General features: G+C 41.9%; 1 long non-coding RNA gene across 1 annotated transcript in view; it reads right to left on the reverse strand.

Annotated features, from left to right (window-relative positions):
• The window catches only part of LOC137633315 (uncharacterized), a 39,691-nt gene extending 23,585 nt beyond the window's left edge, over positions 1-16,106 (reverse strand). The window contains exons 1-2 of the long non-coding RNA XR_011042171.1: positions 15,969-16,106; positions 1,660-1,764 (exon numbers count right to left, since the gene is read on the reverse strand). This is a non-coding gene — a long non-coding RNA (uncharacterized lncRNA). The remainder of the gene's footprint in view (positions 1-1,659; positions 1,765-15,968) is intronic.
• Positions 16,107-20,616: the final 4,510 nt, after the last annotated feature.

Consider the following 20,616-nt stretch of genomic DNA (forward strand, 5'->3'; position numbering starts at 1 on the left):
AAAATTATTACATAATTTTGGAGTAAAAGAACTTTGGGAGTTCTGCAGCGAATGTTTTTATGTTGAACAGACTGATATAGGTCTCTCATAGTTTATGTATGACAGATCTATTTTAGCATTGATGCTGACCATAAGGTATTTTATATTGATTGTTGATTATTTCTCATGTAGTTTATTCATTTCCTTTCCTCACTTGGCGATTTATTCCTGTAGGAGCCATTGGGCTTGTAGCACCCTGCTTTTCCAACTAGGGTTTTAGCTTAACTAATCAGAATAACAATAATAATCATATTTCAAACAATCTCTGAAGACAAATTAGCAAACATGATAAAGGCAGTAGAAATATTATCAATATTTCCAGATTCCAAAGATGAAACTTAACAGCCTTTAAGTACAAACTTCTCCCTTGTGATAAAATATATATGTATCCATTAACATTGCCTTCCACATTTAATGCAGACTTTTACCTTTGTTTCCTTTGCCAGGGTGGTAATAAAATAACCTGCATTTATTCAGCTGTTTGTCTGTCTGTTAGCAGGTATACGGCAAAACTACTTTCGGGATCCTCACCAACTTTAACAACGGATAAGTATTAAGCTCCAGGAGAACCCATTAGATTATGGAGGTGATCCAGATCAAGATAGCAACTCTTGTTATTATTGTTAATAATATATGTTAAAATCATTCATGGTCAACATGCTAACAAGGGAAAGCTCGGTCCGTAGACTCGAGTCAAATTGACACTCTTCATTAATGGAGGTCTGAAATGACTGACTGCTCTTTCTACTACTTCTTCCAAATGCATTTAGAATGTTTGTCATCTAAAACTTTACAGCAAAGTTTAACCATAACACCTAACACAACTAACCAGTTGGGAAACAAAATACTAGGCTTAAAATATAGGTCTCTCAACTTACAAACTAAATTGGTTTCAAGAAGCTGTTTGTTAGTTGAATTTTGTTACATTTTGGCCTAGGGTAGGCTTAACCTGAACCCTATGACCATAATTTCCAGCTACAAAAGTCAACAAATATTCAGGTTTTACATGAAATAAATATCATGTTATTATAAATGCCAATTTGCTTACTGTATTCAATGATATAGTATTGATTTATTACTGTATTTTTTCATCTTATCTTTGTTATTTTCAATTGGATTTGTGCTTTTATCTCCGAATGTTTGTGAGTTGAGGACCTTCTGTACCGCACTTCAAAAGATCACTAGACCGCTCTACGGTGTCCCACACATCTTACAATGCATAATCAGTGTACGATGAAACAATGGTTTTAAGGCATCACATTGTACATTATCTCATCAATTAACCCTTTTACCCCCAGGCTATTTGGAAATTTCCAACCCTTAACCCCCAGGGGGTTATTTTTTTCCCAGCACATTTTGCAGTATATTTTTTTTAAATTGCTCTAACAGCCTTAATTTTTGTCCTAGCGAGGTCAGGTTGGTCTCATTCTCTTGAAAAATGCCTGAATTTTCTCAAAAAAATGATCAAAAATAGCATTTTTTTGCAAGGACGTACCAGTACGTCCATGGGGGTAAAGGGATGGCTTTTGTGAAACGTACCAGTACGTCCTTTGGGGGTAAAAGGGTTAAAACCTTTTTTTTTTTCAAAGTAAAATAATTCTAGTTAGTTCAATGACTTACCTTTACATGCTCCAAATGCATGGTAACCAGACTCAAGTCACTACCGATGGATGGCATGATGCACTGTACTGTATCTCGATCAATTTGTGTTCAACGTTGATCCTCCTGAAACGGCATAAAAATATCAGAGGAAAAGTTCAATTGTTTGACTTCTCAAAAGGAAATATCAGAATAATACCTATACCTCTGAATAGGGTAATAAAAATCCTATTACTTTTCAATAAACGTCTAAAGACCTTGAGCAAAATTTTTCAGAGTACAACAAGGTACAGTATTACTTTCAGAATACAATCATTGCCTGATTAACACATTTGAAGCCCAATGTCAATTCAATAAAAAATATTTATACTATAAAGCTTTAATTAAATATGACAAATTTGGAAGTAATTTGTATTTTTCCTAGCAATGCAACCCTGGAGCTCTTTACTATGGAGTATTATTTTGGCGAAGCTGAAACCAGCCGATAAGATTTTTTGTCAGCGTGTAACTACCCACCACTACATAGCGGGGACAGGGAGCAGGGTAGGTTAACCCTCCCGCTCACACCAGCACTAGCGACTAACCGTCACTTTTGTAATTTCGGCAGGGCTTTCAGGGTGTTGTTGCTGGCAGGTCAGTATGTGTAAAGAGTTCTAGGTTTGTATTGCTTGGAAATATGTTATTTTTATTAGTAAAATAAATTTTTGAATATACTTACCCGATAATCATGTAGCTGTCAACTCCGTTGCCCGACAGAATTCTATGGAGGGATACGCCAGCTATCACAATACTAGAAGGGGGTGTACTTACCAGCGCCACCTGTGGCCAGGTACTCAAGTACTTCTTGTTGACACCTCCTCAATTATTCCTCGGTCCACTGGTTCTCTATGGGGAGGAAGGGAGGGTCGATTAAATCATGATTATCGGGTAAGTATATTCAAAAATTTATTTTACTAATAAAAATAACATTTTTCAATATTAAACTTACCCGATAATCATGTAGCTGATTCACACCCAGGGGGGTGGGTGAAAACCAGTGTACAAGATTAAAGGATAGCTAAGTATCCCGTATTTCATATAATCAGTTATCCACAATAACAATGAAATAATAAGTACCTGGTAAGGAAGTCGACTTGAACCGTTACTCTGCCTTTAATAAGATCGTCTTCCTTACTGAGCGCAGCGTTCCTCTTGGGAGGCTGAATCAACTCAAAGGTGCTAAAGTATACAGGGCTGCAACCCATACTAAAGGACCTCATCACAACCTTTAACCTCGGCGCTTCTCAAGAAAGAATTGACCACCCGCCAAATCAACAAGGATGTGGAAGGCTTCTTAGCCGACCGTACAACCCATAAAAAGTATTCAAGAGAAAGGTTAAAAGGTTATGGGATTATGGGAATGTAGTGGCTGAGCCCTCGCCTACTACTGCATTCGTTGCTACGAATGGTCCCAGGGTGTAGCAGTACTCGTAAAGAGACTGGACATCTTTGAGATAGAATGATGCGAACACTGACTTGCTTCTCCAATAGGTTGCATCCATAACACTCTGCAGAGAATGGCTCTGTTTGAAGGCCACTGAAGTAGCCACAGCTCCCACTTCATGTGTCCTTACCTTCAGCAAAGCAAGGTCTTCTTCCTTCAGATGAGAATGTGTTTCTCTAATCAGAAGCCTGAATAGTAAGAAACTGAGTTCTTAGAACTTGGAAAAGAAGGTTTCTTGATAGCACACTATAAGGCTTCTGATTGTCCTTGTAAAGGTTAAGACCTTTTTAGATCGTACCTAAGAGCTCTAACTGGGCAAAGTACTCTCTTCAGATCATTCCCCACCAAGTTGGACAGGCTTGGGATCTCGAACGACTTAGGCCAAGGACGTGAAGGAAGCTCGTTTAGCAAAAACCGAGCTGCAAGGAACATGTAGCCGTTTCAGATGTGAAAACAATGATCCTGCTGAAGGCGTGGATCTCACTTACTCTTTTAGCTGTTGTCAAGCACACGAGGAAAAGAGTTTTTAATGTGAGGTCCTAAAAAGAGGCTGATTGGAGAGGTTCAAATCTTGATGACATAAGGAACCTTAGGACCACGTCTAGATTCCAGCCTGGAGTGGACAACCGACGTTCCTTTGAGGTCTCAAAAGACCTAGGGAGGTCCTGTAGATCTTTGTTGGTGGAAAGATCCAAGCCTCTGTGGCGGAAAACCGCTGCCAACATACTTCTGTAACCCTTGATCGTAGGAGCTGAAAGGGATCTTACTTTCCTTAGATATAACAGGAAGTCAGCAATCTGGGTTACAGTGGTACTGGTTGAGGAAACTGCATTGGTCTTGTACCAGCTACGGAAGACTTCCCCTTGAGACTGATAGATTCTGAGAGTGGATGTTCTCCTTGCTTTGGCAATCGCTCTGGCTGCCTCCTTCGAAAAGCCCCTAGCTCTTGAGAGTCTTTCGAAAGTCTGAAGGCAGTCAGACGAAGAGCGTGGAGGATTGGGTGTACCTTCTTTACGTGAGGTAGACTTAGAAGGTTCACTCCTAGAGGAAGAGTCCTGGGAATGTCGACCAGCCATTGCAGTACCTCTAAGAACCATTCTCTCGCAGGCCAGAGCGGAGCCAACCAACGTCAGCCGTGTCCCTTTGTGAGAGGAGAACTTCTGAAGTACCCTGTTGACAATCTTGAACGGCGGGAATGCATACAGGTCGAGATGGAACCAATCCAGCAGAAAAGCATCCACGTGAACTGCTGCTGGGTCTGGAATCGGAGAACAATACAACAGGAGTCTCTAGGTTATCGAGGTAGTGAACAGATCTATGGTTGGCTGACCCCACAGGGCCCAAAGTCTGCTGCAAACATTCTTGAGAAGGGTCCACTCTGTGGGGATGACCTGACCCTTCCGGCTGAGGTGATCTGCCATGACATTCATACCGCCCTGAATGAACCTCGTTACCAGTTAGCTTTCGATCTTTAGACCAGATGAGTAGGTCCCTTGCGATCTAGAACAACTTCCACGAAAGAGTCCCTCCCTGCTTGAAGATGTAAGCCAGGGCTGTGGTGTTGTCAGAGTCCACCTCCACCACTTTGTTAAGCTGGAGGGACTTGAAGTTTATCAAGGCCAGAATAACCGCCAACAACTCCTTGCAATTGATGTGAAGTGTCCTTTGCTCCTGATTCCATGTTCCCGAGCATTCTTGTCCGTCCAAAGTCGCACCCCAGCCCGTGTCTGATGCGTCCGAGAGGAGACGGCGGTCGTGTTTCTGAACAGCCAAAGGTAGACTTCCTTGAGAAGAAAGCTGTTCTTACACCACGCGAGAGAAGACCTCCTCTCTTCGGAAACAGGAACTGAGACCGTCTGTAGCGTCATGTCCTTTATCCAGTGAGCAGCTAGATGATACTGAAGGGGGGGGAGGTGGAGTCTCCCTAACACGATGAACAGGGCCAGCGATGAAAGTGTCCCTGTTAGACTCATCCACTACCTGACTGAGCATCGGTTCCTTCTCAGCATGCTCTGGATGCATTCTAGGGCTTGGAAGATCCTTGGGGCCGACGGAAAAGTCCGAAAAGCTCGACTCTGAAGATCCATACCCAAGGAGACAATGGTCTGGGATGGGACGAGCTGAGACTCCTCAAAATTGACCAGGAGGCCCAGTTCCTTGGTCAGATCCATAGTCCATTTGAAAATCTCCAGACAGCGACGACTTGTGGGAGCTCTTAAAAGCCAGTCGTCTGACGGAGCCGGACACAAGATCATGGTACTGCTGCACAGTCTGTGAACTGTCAATCATGGGCAAGCGAGGAAGTACAGTGACAACCCGAATCTGTCTAGACTGTCTGGGTCGTACAGACAAACTCCTTATCGGGTTGCTGAGGTTGCCGCACTGCGTCACAACAAGTCACTTCTGTTGGTTGTTGAACGTCTTCCCCGTGACACATTGACTCCGTAAACAAAAAATCCTCTAACAAGGACTAAGCTTGGACTGCATGTCTTGTAACACAGCTCAAGGTCTATGGGAGCAGGTGTGGTAACAGACGGGATTAGCGACTGAAGTGGAACCATTACCTTCCCTGGAAGCATGTTATGCTTAAATAAAAGTCCATAGGAGGCTATGCAGCTAAAGGCTCCCTCCAAATGACAGAGTCCTCAAGGGAATATCAGAAGGAGGGAGAAAAGAACTTTCTCATCTACAGGGACCATATCCTAGAAAAGCTAAGTTCTCTCAGTGAGGGTTCACTGGTGCAAAAGCAGCAGACTAGAAGGCAACGTTATGAAACTGCTTGACAGTCTAGTGAGTTGGCAACAACCAAAGATGTGTGACTGAGAAGCATGCGGTAAGGTATGCAGAGCATGTTGTATGCAGAGTATGCTGTATGCAGAGCATGCTGTATGTAGAGCATGTTGTATGCAGAGCATGCTGAATGCAGAGCATGCTGTATGCAGAGCATGTTGTATGCAGAGCATGCTGAATGCAGAGCATGCTGTATGCAGAGCATGTTGTATGCAGAGCATGCTGTATGCAGAGCATGCTGTATGTAGAGCATGTTGTATGCAGAGCATGCTGAATGCAGAGCATGCTGTATGCAGAGCATGTAGTATGCAGAGCATGCTGTAAGCAGAGCATGTAAGGTAAGCAGAGCGTGTGCATGGCGTTTAACATTTCTCAGAAATTCCATGACCAGTGCTAGAGTGCTTTATGCATGCTTGCATGGGGTTTTAATATCAACATAATATATACCTTACATTCATAACTCATGATTCATATTTTTGCCATATTTTGCGATATTGTTAAAAATATATTGCCAGGAATACAAATATATTTTTATAAGTAATACAAATAACCTCCATTATCATAAGGTTTGAAAATGGAGGTAAGGTATGCTGAACAGCAGAGTCAGAACGAGCTGGAACAACAATAGTTGTGGTTTCCTCTTCAAGACTCTGTTGAGGGAACACCTGAGGCTCAGTCTGCAAAGGCTGATCAAAGGAAGTAGCAGAAGGTAGGCGCATGGGTGGAGGAGGCTGACTCCTGGCATGAGTGGCTGAACTCAAGGGTTGCGCTTGCTGAGTGGTTGGCGGATGCGCAGTAGCAAGTTCCTGAGGAACGAGTTGAGGTTCCTGCGGTGTGAGCTGAGAGCGAAAAGGTAGTGGCTGCGCAGAACGCAGTAAAAATCTCGCAAGTTGAGGCTCCTGAGGCGCAAGGCTAAGGTGTTGAGGTGCTTGCCTTGAGGAGGGTTGAGCTCGCTGCAGCGAGAGCTGAGGAGACTGACTCATGGACGGGAGAGGTTGTTGTACCTCAACCGAGTGTTGCATCACTGGTGGAGCAGCAAGTGGAGGCGGAGGAAGAGAGGTATAATCCTCCTGATCCCATTGTAAAGGTTGCCTTAAGGAAGGCGGAGGCTGAACACCACTGGGAACAGCAAACTCAGAACGTGGCTCAACATCGTACGCCTGGCAGGTGGTACTGCGATCAGGCGGAGCGAGCGCAGGCGGAGGGAGTGTAGGCGGAGGCGCAACACTCTCAGCCCGACACTCACGCATCAAGTCCGAAAGCTGTGCTTGCATGGACTGTAGTAGAGTCCACTTGGGGTCGGCAGAAACTACAGTAGGCTGAGGTAAAGCCTTAACAGTCGAGCTCTGTTGTGGCAGAACCTTACTCCTCTTAGGCGGAGTGCATTCAACTGATGACTGAGGAGAGTCAGAGCTAACCCAATGACTGCATCCGGGTTGTTGAACTCTAACTTCGTACGTCTGGCATAGGTCTGGACTTTACGTTTAAGAGGTCTTGAGACCTGAGACCAGCGTTTTCTCCCCTAAATTTCTTCTGCAGACGAGCAAAATAAGGGCTCAATCGTCTGCGGGTGGGAGTGACGGTCTCGGTAAGACACGCCCACAACCACCGAGGATACTTCTGTGCGCCGATCAAGGCCTGCTGAACCCTTCTGCCCTTCGACATTGCTTCTCCCCTGGGCTTGGGAGCTTGCAAGAGGTCCCGGACTGGGAGGACGACTGGCGCGCACAGAAGTACCCTCACGCACAACACTGACACACTTTGCGCTAATCACTTATCACTTTGATTTTCTGTTTGCACTTATTTCACTGAACTCGAAACTTTAAGTGGTTTGTACCTGAAACACGCAATTCTATCCTTTCTCAAAAGTTAGTAATTGCGAAAACAGAATTACAATGTAACAGAAAAATCTAATGAAAGATAAATAATTCAGTGGCTGGAAAGAGACTAAACACTAGATCACTCTAGAAACGTTTACCTTCTTCCCCTAAAGAGACTAGGGAGAAGAGCAAAAACGATAACAACGTTACTCGCTTGAATGAAACGTTTATCCTCCTCTTTCTCCCTCCGTCTCTATCTCTCTCTCTCTCTCTCTCTCTTGACTTAGAACCTGAGAGAAGAGCCCAATCATATATATCGTTAAAACATATTATTGTTAAAGGAAAAAACTGAAATATTTCCCAAAATGAAAAGTTCCTTTATTAGGATTAAAACCATTAAGTTAAGAAAGAATGAACAAAACGCTAGACACGGTTACTCTTACTGCAACGTGAAACCGTGAAAATTCTTTCTCTATCGTAACGATAGAGCGCAAGTTGAACGTTCTGAACGTCAACAACTGCAGAGACAAAACAAAACGTTAGTTCAACTTTGAAAACAGTACGAGACTATCAAAGAAATTCTTTCAAAGACATTAAAATAGCATAATATGTTAACAGGTAAAACAAAATGACGGGCTCAATGTTAATTAACTTCGGTACCAAGAAAAGACCGCCTACTATTAGGAAGGTCGAATATAAACAAATATAAAAATTAATTTTAATAAGTTTATAATAAAAGGAAGTTAATCGAAGAGGCCTATAAGAGGCGGAGAGATATAAAATAAATCTATAACTTTTGTTAAGCAAAATTAAGAAAGAAAGTCTATACTCTCTTAGACACCAACACTTCCGTCTAAGGGAAGGGTCGGCCATTTAAAGGTGAAAGAGAGTTCATACTCTCTTCGTCACCATAATTAATCAAATTAATTCCAAAAGCTAACTAAGCTAATATAAAAGTTTCCAGTAAAGCGACAGCCGAAATCAAAGAGAAATACTTCACCAAAGTCGTGAAAATACTCCAAGAACATAAGCGTATCCCAGAACGTCTTGCCGGAAGCACGACAGAGGAATAATTGAGGAGGTGTCAACAAGAAGTACTTGAGTACCTGGCCACAGGTGGCGCTGGTAAGTACACCCCCTTCTAGTATTGTGATAGCTGGCGTATCCCTCCATAGAATTCTGTCGGGCAACGGAGTTGACAGCTACATGATTATCGGGTAAGTTTAATATTGAAAAAATACAAATTACTTCCAAATTTGTCCTTTATTCCTGTGCAAAATACAAACCTTCCACTCATTACTCTGGAGACTCAGCTTTAGGTGGAAGTCCAAAACCAACTGGCTGGCAACTGTCCCGGGATGGCCTCTGTATAGTTGAGGGATTCTGCACCACGTTATCCTCGTAGGAGAACGGCCTGGGCAATCATTGCTGGAGAGTAAGGAATTAACCTCTTGGAACATACATCGTAGCTATTCAAGCCGTGCCCTCTACTAATATGTATTTCTTTCCACCTCCCCCTGACAGGAGGACAAGGACATAACAAATATATACTGTAAATGTATATGCGGTTGTCCAAAGAGCATGAAACTCACCCACAGAAGAACAAGGTCAGTTGTGCAGAGTTCCCCAAATGCTGCACCCCAAGAGAGGGAAAGATGAAGTAGGAAGTGGCCAGTCACTGCCACATTCATCCTCGACTTACTTCACGGGTAATCCTCCGCCCTCGAACCACTGGTACTTTTCCCGCAAGGAATTTTTAATGTTTAGATCACGTTATGAGCAGCCACCACAGGACCTATTGAGAATGTGTCTAGGCTCCTCTCCATTATGTCTTGCAGGTAGCAGAAGGTGAATGTTGTTTGATGTTTCCACCTACCTGCTTGTAGTACCAGCTGAACAGAAAATTTATTTCGGAATGCCAGGGAAGTACTTACTCCCCTGACATCATGGGCAGGGGGACGTCTACCTGACGTTGAGGTATTTGAGGCCAGTGCCCTTTTCTATTACTCGCCTGATCCAAGAGGAGATTGAGTTCTTCATGATTCTCCTCTTGGTCTTCCCCATGCTGATGAACAGCTTGTTGATCTGGGGTCGAGCTCTTCTCATCCTTTTGAGATATAACCTCATCTTTCTTATGGGGCATAGTTACAGTTGATCAGTATCGTCTGTTACTGTTCAGAGACTCCCAATCCGGAAGGGCCCAAATCTAGGATTCGCTAAGGACAGATTTTTAGTCTTTGCAACAAACTCAGGGACAAAACCGAGTGTGACCTACCAACCATCCCCTGGAATGGGTGATGACTTAAAAAAGACAATGTAGCTCGCTGACTCTACCTGCATAAGTCAGAGCAAAAAGAAAACCATCTTTGAGGTCAAGTCCTTATCCAATGCTTGACGCAGAGGGTCATAAGGAGCTCCTTTCTGTGAATGTAAGACCCTGACAATGTTCCAAGGAGGTGGTCTAACTTTCGAATGAGGGCAGGAATGCTGGAAGTTCTGTATGAGGAGTGACAATTCCGTCGAGGAAGAAATGTTAACTTGACACAGTTCAAAGACAATGTTAAAGGCTGAACAAAAGCCTTTCACCACCGACACTGAGTGAGTTCCCACCCCCAGCACTGAGTGGAGAGCTACCTCATCAATAACCTCCACCACAAAAGATAGACCACTTTGCCTGATACACCATACACGACGACTCCTGGAGGTATCTTGCCATGTGCATAGCAACCGGCTTCAAAAACCCTCTCTTGCGAATAGTTGCTGGATAGCCTCAAGGTGTGAAGACCTAACCATGGTATCGCTTGGTGGAAAATCTTCACGTGAGGTAGTCTGAGTAGCTCAAAAAGTAGAGGGAACTCTCTTGGTACCTGTGAACAGATATAGAGGGTCCGGAAACCATTCTCTATGTTGTCACAGCAGATCCCATGGTCTTTGCTAGATTTTGCGATGCCCTTACCCTGTTCAATACCCTCCTTACTAGGCAGAAGGAGGGGAATGCATACAAGGGTGTTGAAAAGCATCCAGCTTAAACGCTTATGGTTCCGGTACTGGTAAGTGGTACACCTAAAGTTCCCGACATCACGGATCCAACTATCTGAGTCCTCTTGTTCAGATTGTTCGCAAGTACATTCTTCTTGCCCCAGATAAAGTGGGCTGTTGAGGCTACCAAATTTTCTTCCATCCACCTTAGGATTTTCACAGCTAGCAGATATAGATATTGAGTAAAGGTCTCTCCTTGTTTGTTTGAGTGGGACACTACTGTAGTGTTGACATTCATCAGCATTACATAATGCCCTGAAAGGAGCTGATGAAAGTACCTGAGGGTCAGGTAGGCTGCCCTTATTTCCAGGAGGTTTTGTGGCACTGCCTTTCGGATTTGGACAAAGTCTGGATGATGTCCGGTGTAACAGACAAGTCCCCCTTCTTTTAATGTGTCTGTGAAGAGCAACAGATCTAGGGGAGGAGAGAGAGGATCTGCTCCTCTGAGGAGTTTGGTGTCTGATATCCACCAACTCAGGTCTCTCTTCTGTCCGGGGCCCACTGGAACTAGGGTACTCGGTGGGTCTCTGTGTAAAGACCAGAAGATCATCAGCTGTCACTATAGGGACCGTATGTGGAGACGGCCATGGGGAACTAACTTCTCGAGAGATGTTACATGTCCCAGCCATTTTGCCACTGGTGCTAGCAATTGGCCTTTCGATAGAAAGCTCCGCCAGTACTTGATCCCCTAACAGAAAGACCTTCCTTACTGTGGTCTCGAACAAAGGTGGAACAGTCTGAAGATGGTCAGTCTGTGAAGGGGAAGCTATATGCCATACCTCTTTGCAAGGGTGAGCTTTGGCAAGGCGAATGCTGGTAAGGTGCCCTAGCTTGCACACCTCTTCTTATTTGTCCTGCTGGGAGCGTGTACTCCCGAGGTGATAGTTGGAAAAGCGAGCCTTTCTCAGCTCTTACAGGTAATTGTTACCTGTGTGCACTTTAGAAGAGTGTGTCCATGATCATAGGGCAAAAACTGGTAGAGCATGCTCGTTCCAGTTTCCCCAACTGCAAGGTGAGAGTTGGAACTGTGCACCTTTCCCAGTTCTCAAAGGCAACAGATCTAACCGTGCGTGCCTTTCTCAGCTCGCCCAGGTATCACGATGTAGAACTCGCTTTTGTTCTAGACCTTGCTTCTTGTGTGTGAGGGTCTTGATGGAAAGACTCGCCCTAAAGAGAACACTACGTGTAGCAGAAGTGAGACGCCTCTCTTAGTCAGGTAGATGAGCTCGTCTGCCCACCTTACTCGGTGAATGGATATGCAACACTGCGCAAGATTTCCTTACAAAACTAGAGTCTGTGTTCATACCCAAGTAGGATAGACCAGGGTATTTTCGTACGACCTGTCTCCCGAAGCAGCCTCGTGAGTAGCGTTATGCACTCCTACAGGAGGAGGCATTCCTTCATAAAGGCTATTACGACTGCGGGGAACAGATTGTTCCTGCAGTTTACCTGTGACGAAAAATTCCCCCCACCCACCACAATCATCGGAAACTGGGAAGGGCTCTGGACTACCTGGTCAACCAATATCCAGTAGGATGGTCAACCATAACCTAAGGGTTAGCAAGTTCCATTGAGTGGAACAAGCGACCTTGACCCTCAAGCGAAGTCAATTCTCCTCGGTTCCTCTCACGGGGTCTAGAGATTGCATAGCAAGTAACATCTCAAGGTGACGTCAAGACATGCAACCAGTTACACACACCTGCTAAGAAGGGGCGGAGGATCTTGCTCCAACTGCCACCAATCCAATGAGAGTTGGCCAAATAAATATGTCATAATCGGTAAACCAGGGTAGACAGTACTCCCTGAGGAAGATGTTATTACAGCGAATCTCCTTAGCGATTGTTTTCGGGCAAGAGACCAGTAAGTAACGATCAATCGCACACAACTACTTCTGAAAGGCAAGATTGAGACGTGTCTTCAATCTTTTCTTGGACAGGTAATGTATACATAAGTCCATCTACAGACACTTAACACAGACCAGGGATTCGGACGAAAATACGGGCATAACCCAAATTATTAGTTGTGTCCAGAACTTGGTTGGAAAACGTTGATAAATGTTTATAACCGAAACATCCTTCTTCCAATGAACGACAAAAACATTCGTATTTCTTCGTCTCTGATCAGTAAAACTGGTATAAGTTTCAAATGTTCACTTTCAGTAAACAGATTTGCTTATGTGAACTTTCAGAATTTTCAAAACCAAGACCCCCAATAAAAGTTAGAAAGGAACTACCTGGGATGAAGGGAGACAGCCTATCCAGTATGTCAGGTTACGGAAAGGAAGAAGAGCAATGCAGTACATAAGTTGGTTTCTAGTATGGTATATAGCCATTAACACTAAAGATTTATTAGAACAGAGTTCTAATTGCAAGATGGTCTACAGTACTCACTGGCAAAAAAATTGCTTGCCTGCATATGCACATGTCCATCTGCGGCCCCATGTGTAACCTCTTTGCCTGCGGGTAAACATTTGACAAGTCTGAGCCCGCTTGCAGGAATAATGTATGTGCAATCAATGGCAACATTATTGCCCAAGGAATTTTTAGTATTTTTAAGATGTGAGCATATGCACCCAGGAAAACAAAACATACAGCTAGTGTAGCAATCATAGCTCCGTTGGTTTGCCTGCCCGCGTTGTAAGCCGGGCTTACTAACGTTCGTAAACATAATGAGAAACTTACAACATTCGTCTGGCCACCTTGTGTATGGGGCTTACTATCATTCATAAACTTAATGAGAAGCTGAAAATGTTTGCCTGTTTGCATTGTGGGCAGGGCTTGCTATCATTCGTAAATATAAGCAGAAGCTAATACCTATCCTTGAGAATAAAGGCTTAAAGTAATAACCTTGTAAGGGTATACAGTACTGCATATCCCAAGCTCGTTGTGCAGTGCTCTGAAGAGCTCTCGATTTCGTCGGGCAACAAAGCCCGAGAAAATAACCCAGAAGGATTATATTTCCCGAAACTTGGCGTCTAACGAGAATTCTTTGTGTCCAAGGGCACACTGACGCATACGGCTGACTCAAGCCATCGGTAGTAAACTGTGTTGGTGGCAATAACCCTTAGATTTTGCCATGGCGAGAGCGCATGCACCACAGGGGTTCATTTCAGCATTTTATAGAGTTTAAACGAACACCTGTAGTTGTGTAAAATTTCTCAGGGACGAGAGTTACCCGTACAGAAGCGAAGTCTTGCATGAAGGTTTTGTTATCCCAGAATGCCAAGAACACAAACACTCGGCAGGTTCGTATAGGCTTGCCAGCGAGTGCTGGCGAGCGTTCGCGAACGCTGGCGATCATCCACAAACACTTGTAAGCGCTCGTGAACACCATTTGATACTGGCAAACACTGGCGAGCGTCTGCAAAGCGCTGCAAGCGCCGGTGAGATTCAGTAAAGGAGAATTGAAACCCGCCAGCGTTGAATCTCCTTTACGGTTAAAAAAAAGTAGCGTACGCTACTATAGCGCTAGCGAGGAGGGTTTCACAAACCCGACATTTGTACTAAGGCGAGGCAAGGGTCTTACAAACCTACCATGGGTATTAAGGCGAGGCAAGTGTCTCACACGAGGCAAGGGTCTCGCAAACTCTCGCCTCTCCTCTTAGTACTCCTACCCGCCAAAAAGGATTGTTGAGTAGCCTTATGTCATCCCCTTGGAAAAGAACAAAAAACGCTGTGCTAGACTTGAAGATAAGCCTGTTTCTTCCTTGTTAGGCGCAGGTCCCGAAGAGCTTGGCCTCACAAAGCTCCAAGAGCTTTGTTGTGATCAAAAGGCACGAAATAGCAATGACCCTGAAGAGTTAAGGCCTACAAGACTCATCGATGGGAGAGGAGGCAGATAGACCTTTTATTGGCCTAGAGTGATAATGACTGAGGACTATGAAGGGCGAAGTAGGAGACGATGAATGGAGAAGTATTGAATTAGAAGCTCAAGATAGAAACCACTGGCGAAATCTAACCGAGGCCCTTTGCGTCAATAGGCGTAAGAGGAGATGACGATCACACCACCTCTTTCTCTCTCTTACATAAATAGAGATTAGTTGTGTCACAGATAAAGGGGGGTAGAAAGACTGATCCCTTCATCTCTACCTACAGTGTGCACACATAGTCCGAAAGGAGACTGAGCACTGGTAAAGCAAGGGCGTAAAATCCTGTACCGTATACCAAGACACCTTCCCAGTCTGGTTTGGTTCTTGGTACCATACCATCCATCCCACGTGTGAGCTGTCGGAGTCTCCTGCAAGCCCTTCGTCAATCTCTTTTCCTAGGCTTCTTCAATGATATCTTCTTCTTAAAGTAGCAGTCTAAACAATCTAAAGAAGACGAGGCAGAGAAGGAGAAAGACCTAGAAGAGGAGTAATAGTGAACACACTTCTTATTGCCAGCCTTGTTTGAGGTCAAGGCCTGCAGGAGTCGGAGAGACACCAAAGGGGCAGCTTCAGAAGGCCTAGCAGGGTAAAAAACCACAGCGTTGCCCAAAGAAAACCAACTTCTATGGGTTCAGGTTGTCATTGTATAACCATACATAGCCAGGGTATAAAAGTGAACAGTCAAGATCCACAAGACTATAGGCACAAGAAGGATTATATTAATGACAGATTTGCACATTAAACCTGTCACACACAGTTGCGTATTTACCCAGAAAAAGTGCATATTTTTGTACTTGTAGTTTATCCAGATTTACCTGAACATAGCAGCCTGTCTACCGACTTAAGGGAGCATTTATTCTTGAGAGCAAGCAAATAATTAAACCGGGCAAAATTTTAGGCAGCAACAGTATATACACGTATAGCACTGGGAGCCTTTGTATATCAGCGGCCAGTTCCTCCAGCGAGCATTAAGTATGGACACCAACTAACTTAAACTACAGGCCATGTCTCTGCCTACTTACCTAATGGGGGGCTAACGACCCCCTGCGACAGCTCCCCCCCCCCCCCCTACACTGCCGTACTCATAGGCAGCCGTAATCATACATACACCCCCAGCACTGTTTGTGGTCGAAGTGAAAAGTGACAGTCAAGCTGACTTGGAATTATAATCACCCATATCAAATCTAAATTCATAACGGCATTTCCAGCTTTACTGAAGTCATACTCCAATTAAAGAACAATGATTTATATTCATGTGGGAACATAAGAAGTGGGTAAAGTTGTATTAAGTGTACTCATATTGAACTGTACTGATAACAGTTGACCTTACCTATTTTACTCTAAAGTAGGCTGTATCCCTGTGTTGTTTTCCCAGGCAATGTTCATTCTTGTTCAATTCTTTGGTACAATCTTTCAAAGTTATTGTTCTTTTTTCAAAACACCTTATTAAGTATCCAAACCAAAGCTCGGCTGATCGCTCAGACAGCAGACGTCGAGTCACACTTTTGAGTTTGCTCGACCTCTGCAACGGCCCCCCAATCACATGCATTTGGACGAAACTTGAACAAGGAAACTCATTATAACCTTCTTAAAACTAATTCTTCCTCTATAAATCCATGCTTGAAGATACAATTACGCGATAGATAAAAGATATAACACTTAAATATTAGAAATTTTAGCAGTATGACTAACATACGCCCTATCACTGGGATTGATCAGTACCCTACAGTTTGAGAGAGAGAGAGAGAGAGAGAGAGAGAGAGAGAGAGAGAGAGAGAGAGAGAGAGACTAATTAGTAGGCGTAGCTGGCCATGGACTTTCAAACTAATGAAAAGTGAGACAATGGTAGTTTCTTGAAGCAAAATAATTGTACATATTTGTCATAATGATTGTATTTGTTTGTATTCAAAAGAATGATATATGTGTATTCATACAGTATGTGTATACAGAATTATATCAAAGCATTTATTTTTTTACATTAGAAAAATAAAGAATGAATGTCAAGTTGTTGACTGAAATATATTTTCCTAGTAACAACTTCAATTGTAGGTGATTGGGGTGTCCCTAACTGGAACTCAAACCACATAGCTACAATTATACACCATCCTATTGTTAATTGAAGAGTTAAAGCCAAATCTGGAAACAATCTCATTTCATAACCTCATGGGAAATGTCTTTTCATGAAAATCCTTCGCCAATAAATGACCCCTAAAGAAATTCAATGGTTTACTATCAATCATGGAAATCTACTGCATCCACAAGATATTCAAATTTCCAGTATTTTGAGTAATAAGACATCAACGAGAATATAATAGAAACAATAAAAACTTGTGAAGTGTGCCCATCCTTACCCATTAAAGCCTTCATTGTTTGCAGGATCACAAGTTAGAAGACAAGACTTAATTCCTTCATCCTCTACAGTTTACACCGTCAGGGACATCCTAAAAATTCTCCATACCAGAAATAATTTCTCCAGGTATTTTGCAACACAAGAAACCTGCAACTTACTAAAGGCTCTAATGTGTATACCTTGTATCCTCTATAATTATATATTCTGTATTTACTTTTAATCATGGTATTTGTGAAACCACAAACAGTAAAATTTAGTTTTTTAATGATGAAATTGTGTTCTGATTTAATTTTGTGCTCTGAAAGATATATCAATAAAATTATAATTGTAATAAATTCCATAGCAAAGGAAAGCAATAAAATGTAATTAAGTAATTCTCAGTCATTATAAATCTCATGGAAGACCGAATTATTCATGAGTATTTAGATAGTGTTTTACAATCACCAGGCATATGGGATTTCCCATACTAGATGCTCCTAAACACCTCTATAAATTCCCAAATTTATGCAGAAATACCCAAAAAGTTGTCCCCCTGGTTAAGGAATTGCTTCAACTAATCAGAGACCTCCCCATAGTCTGCATTCTTTAGCCTTTTCATCAGCTGAAATTCTATGCTTTTGCTTAGGGTACACTTAAACATTCTTTCAATAGATTAATTGAAATATAATATGAGTTCAGAATATATACGCATGAATATAATTTAATATTTAATTGATATACGAGTGAAATATATAAGCAAGTTACCCATGGATCAGAGGGGTTAAGAAAATGAAAATGATACAACTTTTAATTTAAAGAAAACTTATTAAGGGTAACTATAATATATTTAACCGCCGTGAAAAAGTTTTTATTTTTATTTTTTTTTCTTCATAAAGTTATCCTAGCAAAATTTTTAATTAATTGCCCATAGGAATATTACTTCCATTACTTATATAACTGTACGATATAAAATGAGTAATATTAACTTGAGAATAACAGAAATGTCACCGTAAAATGTAAATATATACATGTAGTATTTTAAAATCTAGGATTTATAGTTTGGCTATAGACTCCATATAAACCAGTATGAGCCTATGTTTGTGCAACTATGTTCACAAATATTTATCTTTTAAATGAAGGAGAATGTTAGTTAATTACCCTTCTAATAGTTTTAACGAGTTAAAAAAGAAGTTGAACAACGTAACTATATCTTTTGCGATGTGCTTGTTGTCAAGTTTGGTAAATTTGTATTGTACCGTACTGGAACACCAAATGGAATTGGGAATACATAACATTGTACATTAAAAGTAGCTGCTTAATGTCACGTTTGAATTAGTTCAAAGATCTAAAAGTTATGCGCATACTTATTCAGATGGAACATTTTGGTGTAGGTCTACCGTAAACTTTTGAAAATAGACTGATACAGTATTAGAGTGTCATTATTACTAGTTTATAAGCCATAACCCTAGTTGAAAAAGCAATAGACTATAAGGCCAGGGGCTCCAGCATGGAAAATAGCCTAGTGAGGAAAGGAAATAAGTTAACAAATAAAATGGTGTGCCTGAGTGTACCCTCATACAAGAGAACTCTTACCCAAGACAATGGAAGAAGACCATGGTACAGAGGCTATGGCACTACCCAAGACTGGATAACAATGGTTTTATTTTGGAATGCTCTTCTCCCAGAAGAGCTGTTTAACACAGATGATGCCAATATAACAATTCCCTAGAGACTGACCATATATGCATATGATCAGCGCCCAAGCCCCCTCTCCACCCAAGCCCCCTCTCCACCCAAGCTTGGACCAAGGAGGGCCAGGCAGATTTTTTGTTCCTTATTATAGAAAGTTAATTTTATCTGTAAACAAGTTTATGATATAGTAATAAACTTTGTTACACCACCATACTTCTCTGTATGATGACGGCATTTCTAATAAAGTTTTTGACGTTAATACAAACTGATGTTATCTATTAAGAGGTTTTCTCTTTTTGGCCAGATTAATTTGCAAATCAGAATGATTGACAATAGTTCAATCTATGCATAGGTAAAAGTTAGACCGTAATTGGTGTGGGTTTTTATACACTCAAAAATTAACCGAGTTTGAAGTCTGTGATAACGATGTCCAAGCTTACGGCTAATTGTGTGAATTGCACATTTTGCAAAACCGTGACCTTACCCTTCCAAAATTTAATAATTTTCAGCTTTTTACATAATAGCTAATGCCTGCAAGTTCCATTACTCTACGATTACAATTGTGCCAGGAAGCTGCTCACACACACACACACACACATTGGCGTACGTAATAAAGGGTAAAAACAATAAAAAAGTCTTTTAGTGAACACGATAATTTTTTTCAAACAAAGTTAAGTTTTAAAGAAATGAAGAAAGTATATGTATTTCGTTCGACAGCTTTAATTATAGAATAAAAAAATAATAGCATCTTGATTTATGACCATATAATATTAATTGTATTCCGGGTACTTAGGAAAAAAAAAAAAAAAAGTGTCATTGATAACTGCTTCATATAAAGATATATCATGTCTCATAATATGAACCCATTGAACACCAGCGTTGCAATAACACGCATGAGGTCACTGACTGTGTCATGATGATCAACGCCGACAAATGCAGCCTCGTTATCAACAAAATCTTGCCAAATGGCCCTTTATGTCAGTTATGGTGAAACACTTCTCTTGCATAACAACTGGATTTACTTTTATCATGAAAAGTCCTCACAATTATCACACTTCCTACCTGAAATAATTTACTTATTATCCTTTTGGTGGCGAAAGTTTGATTCAATTGGAGCCGCCCGTTGAGATACTACCGCTAGAGAGTTATGGGGTCCTTTTGACTGGCCAGACAGTACTACATAGGACCCTTCTCTCTGGTTACGGTTCTTTCCCTTTGCCTACACAGACACCGAATAGTCTGGCCTATCCTTTACAGATTCTCCTCAGTCCTCATACACCTGACAACACTGTGATTACTAGACAATTCTTCTTCACCCAAGGGGTTAACTACTGCACTGTAATTGTTCAGTGGCTACTTTCCTCTTGGTAAGGGTAGAAGAGACTCTTTAGCTATGGTAAGCAGCTCTTCTAGGAGGACACTCCAAAATCAAACCATTGTTCTCTATTCTTGGGTAGTGCCATAGCCTCTGTACCATGGTCTTACACTGCCTTGGGTTAGAGTTCTCTTGCTTGAGGGTACACTTGGGCACACTTTTCTATTTAGTTTCTCTTCCTCTTGTTCTGTTAAAGTTTTTATAGTTTAAATGGGAAATATTTATTTTAATATTGTTACTATTCCTAAAATGTTCTATTTTTCCTTATTTCCTTTCCTCACTGGGCTATTTTCCCTGTTGGGGCCCCTGGGCTTATAGCATCCTGCTTTTCCAACTAGGGTTGTAGCTTAGCATTTAATAATAATAATAATAATAATAATAATAATACAGTCTATTTCAACACTATTATTAGACAGTAATCCTTCACTTACATTGGGGGCTCTGACTCTTTTGATTAATTTCACTAGCCCCACTATCCCTTTCAGTAGCTTCATAGATTTCTCACTTTTGTAATATTTTGGCAACACTTATATTTTTCATAGTCTTGGAATATTTCTTGTTTAGGCCACAACTGTTTAATCC

The sequence above is a fragment of the Palaemon carinicauda genome, chromosome 42 (assembly GCF_036898095.1).
Source record: "Palaemon carinicauda isolate YSFRI2023 chromosome 42, ASM3689809v2, whole genome shotgun sequence".
Classification (NCBI taxonomy): Eukaryota; Metazoa; Arthropoda; class Malacostraca; order Decapoda; family Palaemonidae; genus Palaemon; species Palaemon carinicauda.